Source organism: Canis lupus, chromosome 21 (genome assembly GCF_011100685.1).
Source record: "Canis lupus familiaris isolate Mischka breed German Shepherd chromosome 21, alternate assembly UU_Cfam_GSD_1.0, whole genome shotgun sequence".
Taxonomy (NCBI): Eukaryota; Metazoa; Chordata; class Mammalia; order Carnivora; family Canidae; genus Canis; species Canis lupus.
The window spans coordinates 32,164,949-32,180,543 of NC_049242.1; the positions used below are offsets into that span (position 1 = coordinate 32,164,949).

General features: G+C 47.3%; 1 long non-coding RNA gene across 1 annotated transcript; it reads right to left on the reverse strand.

The window, feature by feature from the left end:
- Positions 1 to 1,103: 1,103 nt before the first annotated feature.
- On the reverse strand, positions 1,104 to 4,247 carry LOC119865000. The gene is made up of 3 exons (XR_005375723.1): positions 4,004 to 4,247; positions 2,650 to 2,957; positions 1,104 to 1,162 (listed from the first exon to the last, which is right to left on the reverse strand). It is a non-coding gene; the product is annotated as an uncharacterized LOC119865000 (long non-coding RNA).
- Between the last annotated feature and the right edge of the window lie 11,348 nt (positions 4,248 to 15,595).

The following is a 15,595-nucleotide window of genomic DNA, read 5'->3' on the forward strand; positions in this document are numbered from 1 at the left end:
TCCTAGTGTCCCAGATGGAGGGTGGAGGGCTGCATCAGTGTTAGGCAGTGTTAGAACAGCCGCCACCTTACCAAGCGGTGGACAGTGTGAGCGAGGTCTGAGGTCTGGACCCCACCTAGAGACTAAGGATGATTGTCAAGCATCCCTTGCTCACTGTAGTTCCTAGGAAGAAGGGTGGAGGCTGTGTCCCATTAAGTCCGTGGAGGCCAGGCCAGCTTGTGCTCTTGGGTGTGACCCTGGGAAGGGACCCCTTGCAGAGTCTCCCCTGGTGGACTGACACTGACACACAGGTGCCATTTCCCTGCCTGGAGCAGGCTCCACGGTAAGACTGGCATCGTTCACTAGGGTAATTACTGGTTTGGGTTCGATTTCCATTCAAAACAGTAATCCCAGCCTGAGCTGGGTGTCAGATCTGAAGGTTGATTATTAGTAACATTTATCAACAGCCTCTCTCAGCTTCAGGCAATTACAGCTAATCTGCTGTTCCTGCTCCGTAGCGTGCAGAACTGCCAGCCTCTTCCCTTCCCGCCCCCTCGCCCCCTCCATTCCCTTTTCCCCTCTCTCCTCCCCCCCCCATCCCCTTTCCTCCCCTCCCCTCCATTAAGCAGCCAGCCTGAGGGAGGGCAAGAGATGGGAGCCACCTTCTGAGTCACTGTCACCCCCATGCGTAGGGACCCGTGTGCACGTCGGGCACCTTGCTCATCAATGGCAGTCTTCGTGTTGCAGAATCTCAGGAAATCTGAATCTGATTCTGTGAGAACTGACAGGAATCCCTGCAGTTTGCAGACGTGAACGCTTGTCTCCTGACTTCTTGTCACATGATGTGTTTTCATCTGCCGCAGAGTCTCTCTTGCCCCTGACTCCTCTGCCCTCCCCTTCAGGCCTGAGACTAGTGTGAGGCGCGTGGGGCCTTTACCTCAGGTACAAATTTAAGCAACCACCAAAAATCTCAGTAATTGACACAGCTTATATTTCAGTGCAATACTTTTTAAAAATCAAAATTAATGCAAAAACAGGGGGATCCCTGGGTGGTTCAGCGGTTTGGCGCCTGCCTTTGGCCCAGGGTGCGATCCCGGAGTCCCAGGATCGAGGCCCGCGTCGGGCTCCTGGCGTGGGGCCTGCTTCTCCCTCTGCCTGCGTCTCTGCCTCTCTCTCTCTTTGTCTATCATAAATTAATAAATAATAAATAAATAAAATTTTAAAAAATTAATGCAAAAACGTCCATAATGAACAAAACCAAAATGTTAATCGAGAAGCCAACCCTCGATTGCAGGATTTGGCCTCACTGCCTCACACTAATTCCAGCCCCAGAGAACCCTGTCTCAGTTTAAAATGTGTATGTTTTGTGTATGGGGGTATTTTTGCATTTAATTTGGCCTAAGTGCTCTCCTGATGGCTGAGTCTTTTGGCCCCTCATGCAACTCCCCCTCACTTCCTGTGGGGCCCTAACTTCTGCTCCCTTCCTTTCTTTCCACCTACTACCTCTGGTCTGGGCTCAGCTTCTGTCTGAGAGGGGCCCCACCCTGCCCTGGCCTTCCTGGTGCCCACCCTCCGCGCCAGCCCCCCAGGCCTGCTTCAGCCTTCAGACCCCTCCAAAGGCAGCACGTTGCCATGGTAACTGCTGTGGTATGGCCAGACAGAAGAAGCAGGCCTCCCTCCTGCCCCACGTGATCTTGTCCAGCCAGGGCTGGGTGAGTGCCCACGTGCCCCACAGAGTCTCTGATGCGTGAAACTCAAAGCTAACACAGTGCTGCGCATGCGTGGACATGGAGAGCGTCCCATCTTTCTGAATCCCTCCCAGGGAGGGGACAGCGTGGAGCTCAAGGAAGCCCATGATGATCTGTTTGTGACAGGGAGGCAACGAGCTGAAGTAAACGTGGGTGCTGGCTGGCCAGCCTCCCGCAGAGGGCAGGTCTACTCCCCTGAAGGGCTTTTGTTCTGCTGAGCAGAATCTGTGAGCTGAGGTGCACCTGCACAGGAGGAGGCCAGCTCCCCACCCCCGCCCTTCCCCCCTGGCCGGCTCAGCTCGCCAAGGGGTTAAACCAACATTTCAGGAAGATCAGTGTGGACGGGGTGCCCAAGATGCCAAATCGTACCCAGGACTTAGGGCATTGTCATGTCAAGGTCCAGGCCCTGTAGTTTGGCCACTCAGTGTCTGGTTGCCGTCATGGTAGGAGGCCCGAGGGTCTCAGGGGAAACAGGACTGAAGCACTCCGGCCCTCACCACGCTGCTCGGCGAGCTCCCTTCTCCCTTCCGAGGCCTCTACGGCACCACAGAGCTGGCACGCTCTCCGTCACCCAGCCTGGCAGCCATCCAGGGCCCACTCTGCCACTTACGGGGCACGACACTTCCTCCCTGGGCCTCAGTTTCCCCTTGTGGGAAATACTGTCGATTATGCCCTCCCAGAGAGTCATGCTCACCATTAAGAGCTAACACATGTAAAAGTGCTTTGAACTGCAAAGCACCGTGACAGACTGAAAAGTCACACTCTGTGGGGCTCTGGAGGACAGAACTAGAACCAAATGAAAGCGTATTTGGGCTTGAAGTGAAGAAGCAATTGAATTGCCAGCTGCTGAGATGGAGGGACTGCTCTAGAAGGAGTGAGCTCACCTATGCTGGGAATGTGCATAGAGAGGTTTCATAATCACCTGTCCATCAGCTTAGCTTCCAAAGGACTTCTGACCCCTGGATGTGGCCGTGATGGTGACTTGTCCCAGAGTGTCCTGAGGCTGCCCCCCATTCTGTACCCCACCAACCTGGAGGTGAGGCAGCTGGCTTCGCTTACAGTGGATGTGGCTTTCCCTGGTCCACATTCCCTGCCTTCTTGTATGGGCCTAAGAGCTTGAGCAGGAGGGAGAACAGGAGCACCTTGCCTTTGAGAAGTACTGGCCTGAGTATTGGTTTGAGACACCCTCTGACTGGAAGGTTCTGTTCTGCCTGCAGTCGGACAGAAGACCTGCAAGAGAAGTTATGAGAGATGGAGGGATGAGGTCTCTAGTTCCAGGTGGGCACACACTGATGCTCCCCTACCTGGAGCCAGCCCCATGCAGCACATCTGCACACGAACCCTTTGTGCTGACGTCCCCACACGGGCTTTGGAGCTTTGCGGCACATGTCAGAGTGGAGAGAACCACCAGCAGAATTAGGAGACCTGTCTTGGACCCTTCCTCCCACTGAGCCAGATGTTCCCATCTGACATGAAGGGGCAGGGTTGAGGTGCCCTTGTCAGCTGATGGTCTGTGATCTCCTGCTTTCCGGAAGCCATGAGAGTTGTCTCCCATCCAGGCCATCTACACTGTCTCGATGGGTCTTTCTCTGTCAGCTTCACAGACCAAGGGGCTGAGGTTCTCAGATCTAGTCACAGCGGAGTCAGCAATGTCTGGTTTTGCATCTAGATGTCATTTTCCCCTCGGAAATTTGAAATTACATCCCAGAGATTCCTAATCATTGATCTAGGCACCTCCTTGAAAGTCTGGGTATCATTTTTGCAAGAACATGGCCAGGACTGGGCAAGAAAGGGGAAGAAGTGGAGTGGAGGTAGGGGAGAGAGGGAGAGGTGATATGACCCCAGAGTTAGCATGGGCACCTGGTCGCAGGGGGCTGGAGGGGCTGCCAGGACTTGGGCAGAGTACATCAGCTTAGCTTCTATCCTGATGCAGTGGGGATCCTCTGAAGGGCTTCAGCAGGATCGGGAGACAGGACCAGATTTGCATTTAGAACACCTACTCGGGTGCCAGTGGTGGAGGGCCTCGAGAAGAGCACATTGGAGGCAGACAGCATCCTGATGCCATATCCGGGCAACAAGGACACTGACCGTACCAGGGATGTGGACCTCGGGAAGGGAGTTGACAGATGCCCACTGGCTGACATCAAAAGGGCTTCATGATAGCCTGCCTGGGCAGGGAAGGTGGACAGGAACAAGCAGGAGGCTATGCTGGCGCCTTGGGAGCCCAATGTGTCACTCACAGAGACGGAATAGGTAAGATAAATGCTCAGACTCACAGGAAGTCCTAAGCTGCATACTTCAGTGTGAGCTGCTGTGAGGGACACTCAGGGGGATGTGTCCAGAGAGCAGGTGGATGGAGGGTTCCGGAGATTAGGAGAGAGGAGTGGGCCCACGATGCAGGCGTGGTTGTTCTTGGCTTGTGGGAGGTGGGAACGTCTGGGTGACTTGATTGAGCATCCAACTCTTGATTTCGGCTCAGGTCATGATCTCAGGTTGTGAGGCTGAGCCCCACATCAGGCTCGGCACTGGGTGAAGAGCCTGCTTGGGATTCTCCATCTCCCTCTGCCCTTCCCATCCCATGTGTGCTTGCTCTCTCTCTCTCTCTCTTCCTCTCAAAAAAAGCGGGGGGGGGGGGGTGCCGGGGGTTGTGGGAGGTGAAGCCCTGTGAGGGGGAAGATCACTCAGGTGCCCTTTAGAAGGAGTGGGAGGACAAGAGGCTGAGGACACAGACAAGGAAATCCTAGACCCGCGTCAGTCTCTCAAAGACCCCGTGTGGGCGTCCACTGGCACAGAGCCTGCTACCAACATGGGCAGACCACAAAGCAGCAGGGAGTGTGTTTTCTGGCTGTGGTTCCTCCAGAGGGGGCTTTGTGCTCAGTGCACCTGGCCTTGCTGGGGTTGCTATAGTAACCACAGATGCAGGCATACAGGGTCTCTGTGTTCCCGTGGAAACGAGCAGTTGGGTGTCCCTGAGTGGCATGGCCACTGAGGCCTTAGGGACTCAGTCTGGTCCTGAAGGGTTTGGGAGGGGGACCGTGACCAGCAGAGAGGGTTTCTATGTCCTAGTGAATCTGTGGTGGCAGTTGTTAGTGTGACGGTTGCCATGGTAACGGAGGGAGCCACCCAGGTGGCTTGTGGCAGCTTCGGTCAGGAGCTGAGGAGTATAAGGAACTGCAACAGGCTCCAGGTCTTTGTGTGCAGCCTGAAGCAGCACCAGCCTCCAGACTCACCCCAGCCTTTGGCTGCCATGGAGGGTGGGACCCTCTTGCTTTCTTCCTGGGTTTGCACCCTTTTGCCGAGACAGAGGTTTTGTTCCCAGGAGGCACTCCCTGGCCCATGGGATCTCAGCATTCAAAGCGACACAGGAAGCCTGGGCCCCTGAAACGGGGCCACCGAAGAGATCGGTAAGCATTCGGCACCCCTGCCTTTAGCCCAAGGACCTCACCCTTGGGTCCCCCCACCCACCCACCCACTCTCACGGACCTCACCCCTTCCCCATCACTACATGGGGTCCCACAGCCCTCCCATAGCCTCAGGTTCTAGACAGGTGAACAGGGAGGCTCTGTTCCTCCACCTGCCCCAGATTGGAGGGGTTCCCTCCGCATGGGAGCAAGGCCTCTGCCCGTGGCAGCTCCACACTCCTGCCCTCTGTCTCTTCTGGTGGGCTCCTCTTCCCAGTCTCCACCTGGCCCCCTGCTTCATCCCAGCTCTGCTTATTACTGTCGGCATCCTGGGCTGTCTGCTTGCTGTCCCAGGGCCCCTCCATCCTGATCCCATTGGATTCCCAACTGAAGTAGCCAAGACCCAGGCCCTGAGAGAGGCCCTGACTGACCATGGTCTGGCTAGGCAAGGGGCAGGAATGAAGGAGTCAGGTGACAAGGGCGTGGAGTCACCCCTTCTTTTCCCCCTCAGGAGAACAACCAGGAGGAAGTACTGGAAGGAAGGAAGGGAGATCGCTCGGTGAGCTGCCATGGGAGGGGGAGTGCTGTCTGGGAGAGGGCTGTTCGCAGGAACCTGCATGGAGGTGGAGGGGAGGACATGAGTGAGCAACTTGGTGGCCATGGACCCCATATGCGCTGGGGGTGTGTGAAATGGGTCCAGGGGAGGGGTGACCCCAGGCAAAGGCTGTACTTACTGTGGCTCTTGTGGCCTTGGTTTGTTCCTCTTAGATCCTTTGGTGGTCCTTCTGCCCTACTCCAGCCAGGTGGTGCTGCCAAGAGTCCCCAGAGTCCCGGGCTCTGCTCCCCAGCCTGCCACGAAACTCTTAGCCAGGCCTTTCCCAGAGAGGAGGGTCCTTAAGCTGTGGTCCAGGACCAGTGAAGGAATTCCTTCCCACTGGCCACATACCCAGATCCACACGCTACCTGTACCAGGCTGGCAACCCAGGCCTGTCTTCTGCAGTCAAAAGTGGCTGATGTCAGGGGCCCTAGGATGTGTCACTGGCCCAAAGGATGGACAAAAACAGCTGCTTGTGAAGGAGAGGGCTCAATCCTGGGTACAGATGAGGCAATATGATGGGATCCCTTCACCAGCTGCCCCATGGGGCGCTGAAGGTGCCTGGTGCCTGAGGAATCTGCCTGCCCTCCATGGACCAGGCCAGAGAAATACAGGGGCATCTGGAGCTCTTATGGGTGTTGGTCCTTAGTCTCAGATGGAGTGTGTGATCAACGTGCCCTAAAAGGGAAGCTCTGGGGAGAGCCATGGGTCACTGGTATGGGTCCTGTGTTCCCCTTTTCAACACAGAGCCTCAAACCAGGTTGACTTTTTAGCCTAAAGAAAATCTCATAAAGAGAAAGATGGGAGGCATGGAGGTGCCACTTGAACTTACTTCAGAGGCTCTCAGGAAGGAGGAGGAGGAGGGGTGCAAGGAGTGAACCCCAAGGGGATGACTCTGCATATGACTCTCATGCAGGTTGAAGACTTCTGCTCATTGATCTTTTGCAGCTTGTGCATCTTGGGTGCTATGAGCTGATGAGCTTCTCCTTCCTACACCCATGGCCCATAGACCATCGAGGCTGCAAGAGTCCTTGAGCTCTCATTGCCCTTCTTTTACCGGCAAACTGAGGCCTTGGGGCAGGGTCACACTGCAAGTTCATGGCAGAGTCAGGACTAGAACCCAGGCCCCTACTCAAGGCTCTTTCTCTGCACTGCAGGCCAGGGCGCCAGCCTCGCTGTATGGGAGTGTGTGGTCTTTAGGTTATGACCTTGCTTTATGTGAATGGAGGCTCTGGGCACACTGTGACTGTACATCTACAGCTCCTGGGCCTCCTGGGTTTCTGGGATGACCCATTTCTGGGATCTGGTGCCTCTTACACGGGACTCTCCCCACCACTCTGGCTCTTCCATGTTTAAAGGTTTGCCAGTATCCCTTAAAAATTGTGTAATTCAAGATGGTGCCAACGATCATGACATTTCACCTGTAGCCAATCCTGTAAGGGCACACAGGCTGTAATTAGATGGACAAAGGAGGCAAGGAGCCAGGCAGCCTCAGGGATGAAGGCTGACTTATAAGGATATATCTCTGCAGGTTGGGAATAGTCATAATTAATGGCAAAGTCAGATGATCCAGCCATGCAGGGACTCAGATACAGCAAGAGAATCTTGTCACAGTGTTTTTATCCTAAGTTCTACCATCATACCAGGAGCTTCCATGTCTATGAAGACAGCTCCTCCAAATTCTGGTTTCTGAGTTACTTGCTGTCTTCAGCTCACTGACTGTCACCTTTACTTGGGCAACCCATTACCATGATGTTGTCATCATTTGAAACCATTCCACCTCTGAAGTTTTAATCTCCATGTACCTCCTATGTCTCTGTTTCCCTTGCCTCCACCATATCTGCTCATAGAGACCTTCAGGCTCCTGCCTCTAACTTTTTGCCCTCACCCTGCATCAACTCTTGTTCCCTTCCAATCTAGATGCTACTTGAACTGCTCACCATTCACCACCTGGCCCCTTAGCCTCCCACTCTACCCGTAGAACATGATAACTGCCTTCTCCAGTTCTGGCTAATTATAGGGCTGAGATGGGGGGTGGGAATCCCTTCATGAATTGACACTCATCCAGCTTCATGGTCCATGGCCTCAACTTCGCCCCCAACAGTGGCCAGCAGTCCTGTTGCCTATGTCTACTCCAACCCCCGCACCCTTGCCCAGCTATTTCAGAGCTCTCACATACCCCTCTACATTTCCATCACCACAGCTTCCCCACTCACTCCTAGCAGCTGACCTAGACTTTCTCTTTCTCTCTCAAGTAAAGGAAACTTGTCAGGAGGTAATTTCTTTAACCTCTGCCCTGGGCTCCAAACTGACCTGCATCCATGCGCATCCATGTCTCATACCCATCTATGCCTCTCACCACCATTATTACACTGAGAGATAGGTGTAGCTCTTCCAGTTAGCCTCTCCACCAGATATCTGGTAACCTTCCCCTTGACCCCTGCCCGAGTACCTCCTCTGTTGCTCATTCCTTGTACCCTGTGTCTTCATCGTCTCCACTTTCCTGGCTCCTTCCATTGTAACCCAGTTAAGAAACAAACCAAAATATCTTGATTTTACCACCTCTGATTCTACTCTTCTCAGCCAAGCCTGTTGAAATAAAAATCCGTGTTTATTATCTCATCTCCTCAATTCCTGCTCAGTCCACTGACTTCTGTTCCCAGTATCCACCGGTGCTCCTCATGCCCATGTCTCCATTGATTCTTTCTATAAATCCTGCTGCAGCCTGTGAGGCCCTAGTTTATCTCAGCAGCATTTCATGTAGCTAAGCATTAGTCTGCCTTTTGAAGCACTCTTCCTCTGAGTTCCATGACCTCACACTCTTGCCTTTCTGCCTCCTATTCTGATAGTTATTTCTCTGTTTGCTTCTTGAGAGTTTTTTCTCTTCACCCTGGCAGTGTTGAAGTGGCCCAGCATTCTGTCCTGATCTCTTTTCTCCCTTACACCTGTTTCTGCTGATCAAACTGATTGCCTTGGCTTCAGCTTCCATCTCTAAGCTGATGACTACAGCTGCTGCCTAGGCATTTCTCTTTCGTTTCATTTTTTTCTTTTCAGGTCTGTCACCTTTTGCATCATGTATTTTGAAGCTCTCTTCTCAGGTGCATAAACATTTAAGGCTGTTGTCTCCTCTCAAGAAGTGAACCCATTCATTTATATGAAATGTTCTTTGTCTCTGGTAATATTTCTGATTGGTCTGTGTAATCACTCTGACTTTCTGTTGATTAGTGTTTGCATGACATATCTTTTTCTATCCTTGTACTTTTAATCTCTCTGACTTTATATTTTAAAAGGGTTTCTTTTAGATACCATGTCATTGTGTCATTGTGTCATTTCCAATCTGACAAATTTGACTTTTCAACAGGAGTGTTTAGACCATTTACATGTAATGTTATTATCAATATGGTTGAATTTAAAACCACCATCTTGCCATTGGTATTCTATTTGTCCTACTTGCTCTTTGTTCCTTTGTCTTCTTTTTTTTCCTTTCTTTTAGATTGGGTGCTTTTTAATGAGTTTTGTTTTATCTCCATTCTTAGCTCATTAGTAGTAATTCTTTTTTTGTTAGTTTTTATTAGTGGTTGCTCTAGAGTTTACATTATACATCTTCAACCTTAAGATAATGTTATACATACATGAATTACTAAGAACCTTACAATATACTTTATTTCTCTTTCCTTTCTTTTGAACTATTGTCATGCATTTTGCTTTTAGCTATGATATAAACCCAACAATACATTATTATTTTTTAAAACTTTAAACAGCCAATTATCTCTTTTTTTAAAAAAAATAACATCTTTCTTGGGATGTAATTCATATAGTATACAATTAATCCATATATATTGTACAGGTCAATGGGTTTTAGGTTGTGCAACCATCACTACAATCAGTCTTAGAACATTTTCATTATCTCCCCCCCACCCCGAAAAAAGCTGCAAGCCTGAAAAAAGCTGCAGTCACTCCCCTTTCTTCTACCCACCCCCAGGCCTAGGCAACTGCTATTTTCTCTACAGATTTGCCAATCGTGGACATTTCATATGAATGAAATCATATAATATGTGATCTTTTGTGACTGACTTCTTTCCTTAGCAGAAGGTTTTCAAAGTTCATCTATGTTGCTATATTCTCAATAGTTCATTTTTTTTCATTGCCAAATAATACTCCATTGTATGGACATACACATTTTGTTATCCATTCATCAATTGATGAATATTTATCTTCACCTTTTCACTGTTATAAATGATGCTACTGTGAAAATTTTGTGAACAAAATTCATTTCCAAGAGAAATAAAACCTAGGAGTAGAACTTTTGGGAATCTAATGTTCAGCATCTTGAGGAATAGTCAGACTGCTTTCAAGTGGCTGCACCATTTCACATTCCCACCAGCAATGTATGGGGTTTCTAATTTCTCTACATCCTTGCCAATAAATGTTTTATTTGTGGTTTTTATTATAGCTATCCTAGTGAGTGTGAAGTGGTATCTCATTGTGGTTCTGACTTCTATTTCCCTGATGACTAATAATGACAAATGATGTGCCTATAAGCCATTTGTATATCTTTGGAAAAGTGTCTATTCAGATCCTTTGTCCATTTTTATAATGGGTTGTCTTTTTATTACTGAGTTGTAACCATTTGTTAGGTATTCTAGATACAAGTCCTTTATCAGATAATGATTTGCTAATGTTTTATCAAATTCTGTGGCTTTTCACTTTCTCGATGTCCTTTGCAACACAAAAATTTTAAATTTTGATGAAGTCTAACTTACCTATTTTTGCTTTTGTTGCTTAGGCTTTGATGTCATATCTAAGAAATCATTGCTTAATCCAAGGTCACAAAGATTTATGCCTACATTTTCTTCTAAGAGTTTTATAGTTGTAGCACTTGCATTTTGGTCTTTGATTCATTTTGAGTTAGTTTTTGTATAGAGTGTGAGGTAGAGGGTGCCAACTCCTTCTCACTTTAGATATTCAGTTGTCCCAGTGCACCATTTGCTGAAAAAAACTTCTTTATTCTATCACATGGGCTTGGCATGCTTGCCAAAAATCGATTGTTTTAAAATGTGAGTTTATTCCTGGAGTCTCAATTTGCTGCCTTGATTTATATGTCTGTCCTTATACCAGTGCCACACTATCTTGATTATGGTAGCTTTGTTGTGCGTTTTTGAAGTCGGGAAATGAGAGCTCTCCAAATTTGTTCTTTTTATTTTTTTTTTAAGATTTTATTTATTTATTCACGAGACAGAGAGAGAGAGAGAGGCAGAGACACAGGCAGAGGGAGAAGCAGACTCCATGTAGGGAGCCTGATGTGGGACTCCATCCCGGGACTCCAGGATCACGCTCCAGGCCAAAGGCAGGCACTAAACTGCTGAGCCACCCAGGGATCTCAAATTTATTCTTTTTAAAGATTGTTTTGTCTCTGCGGGGTCCCTTGAATTTCTATAGGATTTTAGGATCAGCTTGTCAGTTTCTGCAGAGAAACCAGTTGGAAAAAAAAGGGGGGGTGGATCCCTGGGTGGCTTTCGCGCCTACCTTCGGCCGGGGCACGATCCTGGAGTCCCGGGATCCCAGCATGGAGCCTGCTTCTCCCTCTGCCTGTCTCTCTCTCTCTCTCTCTCTCTCTCTGTGTCTATCATAAATAAATAAAAATAAATCTTTAAAAAAAAAGAAAAGAAACCAGTTGGTATCCTGATGCAGATTGTGTTTAATCTGTAGATAAATTTGGGAGTATTGTCATCTTAAAAATATTTAAACATAGAATGCCTTTTTATTTATTTGGGTAGTCTTTCATTTCTTTCAAAGAAGTTTGTAGTTTCCATTGTAAAGTCTTGCACTTCTTTTAAAAAATTTGTTCCTAAGTATTTTACTCTTTTTGATGCATTTATAAATTGTTTTCTTAATTTCATTTTTTGGATTGTTCACTGCAGGTGTAAAGAAGTATAACTAACCTTGTGTCCTGTAAGCTTGTGGAACTTGTTTATTAGCTCTAATAGGTTTTTGGGGTAATACCTTAGATATTCTTTATAAAAAATTAAGTCATCTATGAATACAGATAGTTTTACTTCTTCCGTTTTAATCTGGATGCCTTTTATTTCATTGTCTTGCCTAATCATCTTGGCTAGAACCTCCAGTTTGATGTTGAACAGATTTGTCAAGAGCGAGTATCCTTGTCTTGAACTTAGGGGTGGGTAATGCATTCAGTCTTTCACTATTAAGTATGATTTCAGGGCAGCCTGGGTGGCTCAGCGGTTTAGCACTGCCTTCAAGCCCAGGGCTTGATCCTGGAGACCTGGGATCAAGTCCCACGTCGGGCTCTCTGCAGGGAGCCTGCTTCTCCCTTTGCCTGTGTCTCTGCTTCTCTCTGTGTCTCTCATGAATAAATAAATTTAAATAATAATAATAAGTAGGATTTCAGTTTTTGGTTTTTCCAGGTGCCCCTTACCAAGTTGAGGAAATGCCCTTCTATTCCTAGTTTGTTGAATGATTTTATCATGAAGAGGTATTGAATTTTTTCATCTACTAGACAATGATGTAGATTTTGTCCTTTCTTCAACTGATACTGTATATCATATTAAGACTAATTTTTAGATAAGGCAACTTTGCATACCTGGAATAACTCCTACTTGGTCAAGATATATTATTCTTTTGTATATATTTCTGAATTAACTTTTGTGGGTTTTTGATTCTTTGTGGTGTTTTTGTTTTTGTTTTTTAAGTTTTATTAGAGAGAGCATGCACAAGCTGCAAGGAGAGGCAGAGGCAGAGGCAGAGGGAGAGGGGGAAGCAGATTCTCCCCGAGCAGGGAGCCAAAGGTGGGGCTCAATCCCAGGACCCGGAGATCATGACTGGAGCCAAAGGAAGCAGCCCAACGGAATGAGCCACCCAGATGCCCCTTTTTGTGTGTTTTTTTTAGTGAGAAAAAAATTTTTCATAGGCACCTACATAGTTACCATTTCCAATCCTCTTCGTATGTATATGCAAATTATCCTGTAGCATCATTTTCTTTTTCCCTGAAGGACTTATTTTAACATTCCTTATAGTGCTGATCTGCTGGTGATGCATTCTCTCAGATTTTTTTTTCAAGATTTTATTTATTTATTCATTAAAGACACATGAAAAAAGGCAGAGACATAGGCAGAGGGAGAAGCAGGCTTCTCGTGGGGAGCCCGATGTGGGACTTGATCCCATGACGCTAGGATCACCACCTGAGCCGAAGGCAGATGTTCGACCACTGAGCCACTCAGGTGCCCTGCATTCTCTCAGATTTTATTTGTGTTTTACAGTCTTTATGTTTCTTTCGTTTTTGAAATATACTTTGAACAGAAATAGAATTAAAATGGACTGGGCTTGTTTTCCCCAAGTACTATAAAGATATTGCTGCACTGTCTTCAGTTTAGTGTTGTTTCGTGAGATGTGTGTTGCCTTTCTTTTCTTTGTTCCTGTTTGCAGTGTGTCTTCCCTTCCCCTTTTCTGGCTGCTTTTAAGATTTTTTTCTTTATCACTGGTTTTCAACAATTTGATTATGAGGTGTCTCGGTGTTGTTTTCTATTTCTTCTGCTTGATGTAGTTTTCTTTATATTTCTTCTGCTTTATATTTCATCTTTGAAGTTGTTGGAACTATGGGTTTATAATTTTCATCCAATTTGAAAAGATTTGGGGCATTATTTCTTCCAATATTTTTTTTTTTTTGCGTCCCCTCCCCAGGTCCTTTTCTCTCCCCGGAATTCCAATTACATGTATATTGGACAACATGGTACTGTTCCACAGTTCACTGACAGCTTTTTCCTTCTGTCCTTTTTTCCTGAGTTTTATTTTGGAATATTTCTCTTGCTGTGTCTTTGAGTCCATAACCTTTTCTTCTGGGGTATCTAGTTCCACGCAGTGTTATCTTTTGTATTTGTATTTTTCAACTCGAAGTTTGATTTGGGTCTTAGCTGCATCTCCATTTCTCTCCTCATTGTAGCCCTATTTTTTTCTGCCTTCTTTCCTATGTGGAATATGTATATAACAGCTCTTTTCCCTTTCTGGTTTCTGCTACCGTTACCAACTTTGTCATCTCTTGGTATTCTCCTCGTGACTGGTTTTTCTTCTCATTATGTGTTTGATCCTCCTGCTTTTTTGCATGCCTGGTAATTTTTGATTAAAGGATGGATGCTGTGAATTTGACATTGTTGGGTGTTGGACTTTGTTTTATTCCTTTAAGGAGTGTTGCACTTGGATGCCTGTGTGGCTCAGCGGTTGAGCATCTGCCTTCAGCTTAGGTCCTGACCCTGGGGTCCTGGGATCGAGTCCTGCATCAGGCTCTCTGCAGGGAGCCTGCATCTCCTCTGCCTATGTCCCTGCCTCTCTCTGTGTGTCTCTCATGAATAAGTAAATAAAATCTGGAAAAAAAGTAGCATTTGGCTTTGTTCTGACACAGTCAGAGATTATTTAGAATTTGGATCCTTTTTGAGGTTTTCTTTTCATCTTTGTTGGGGTAGGTCCAGAGCAGCCTTTAGCCAAGGACTAATTTAACCTCACCACCAAAGCAGTACTCTTGTGAGGACTCCATCTGATGTCCTGTGTATTAGGAGGTCTTTATACTCTGATAGGAACACAAAGTATTCCCAGCCTTCCATGAGTTTCCGGAATTCTTCTCCCTAGGCCTCTCTGGGAATTTGTTACCTAGCCTTACACAGTCTCCTTACATGCAGGTCAGCCACTCAGCCGAAGACTTGATCTCTTTCCCATCTGCACCCATCCTGCAAACTCAGGCTCTGTCTTCCGTTTTAGGGCTGTACCTGTGGTTCTTTCCATATCTTCACCTGGTAAACTCCCTATCATCCTCAGAACTTAGTGCCACCTCTGCCAGGAATCCTACTCACTCATCCTCAGTCACACTCTATGCTAAAAGTGCTAAACTCTATCGTAAGTCTTAGTCAACTTTATATCTAATCATGGGTTATATCTAAATGTGCTAGTTGGCTATGACTCTAAGGGTAAGGACCTGTCTTGCTTGGCTCATACCCTTAGTGGAGGGCCCTGCATAGAGTAGGTGCTCCATACAAGTGCAGTGAATGAATGAAAACTGGGTATGGAGGCATGGCTGGTGGAGACCCAAGGCCAGCTGCCTTCCAATAACTTGGATGTCTCCAGGGCTCTCGGGCTCAGAGCAGAGGGGCTTAGTGCAGCAGAGCCTTCCTTCCAGAGGTGGACAATACTGGACTTGAGGGTTTATACTATCTCTTTGCTCTGCTGTGTAGGGGTGTAGGGGCTAGACTTATGTGGGATTTCCAGTGGCTACATTTATACCTGCTTCAGAGAGAGCTCTGTGACATCATCCCCGCAAGTGTGAGCTAAGCCTCATGGAGAGCCTTAGGGAGACTAGACTTTTGGTTCCTCTTCAGAGAGTTCTCCTGCATGCCAGTCATAAACTGTGCCACAAGAAGCTTGATGTGTCACAGGAAATTCTTATTGGAGGGGATTTTTAGAACAGAGTGTGATGAAAGGCCTTGATGACTGGGATGTGCTGCCATAAAATGTAACTCTACCAGGAAAGGTTCCACTTGCTCAGCCACTTAAAAAAAAAGTATATAGTTTACTGTGATTCAGTTATATGCTCCATGAAGGCAGGGGCCATGTCTATCTCTTTTGTTGCTGTGTCCTCAGCTGGCAGTGTATACAGTAAGCACTCATAAATAACTGTTGAAGGGATAACAAGAGCTGAAGTTTACTGAGGACTCACAGCACACCAAGATGGTTCTAAGCCATTTACATGTGTCATGTGTTAACTCCTACGATAGTAACGACCTCCTTCCAAGGTGGATAATGTTACCATTCTCATTTTGCAAATGAAGAAACACTGGGACATGGAGTGGATAAGTAAGTTCTCCAAGGTC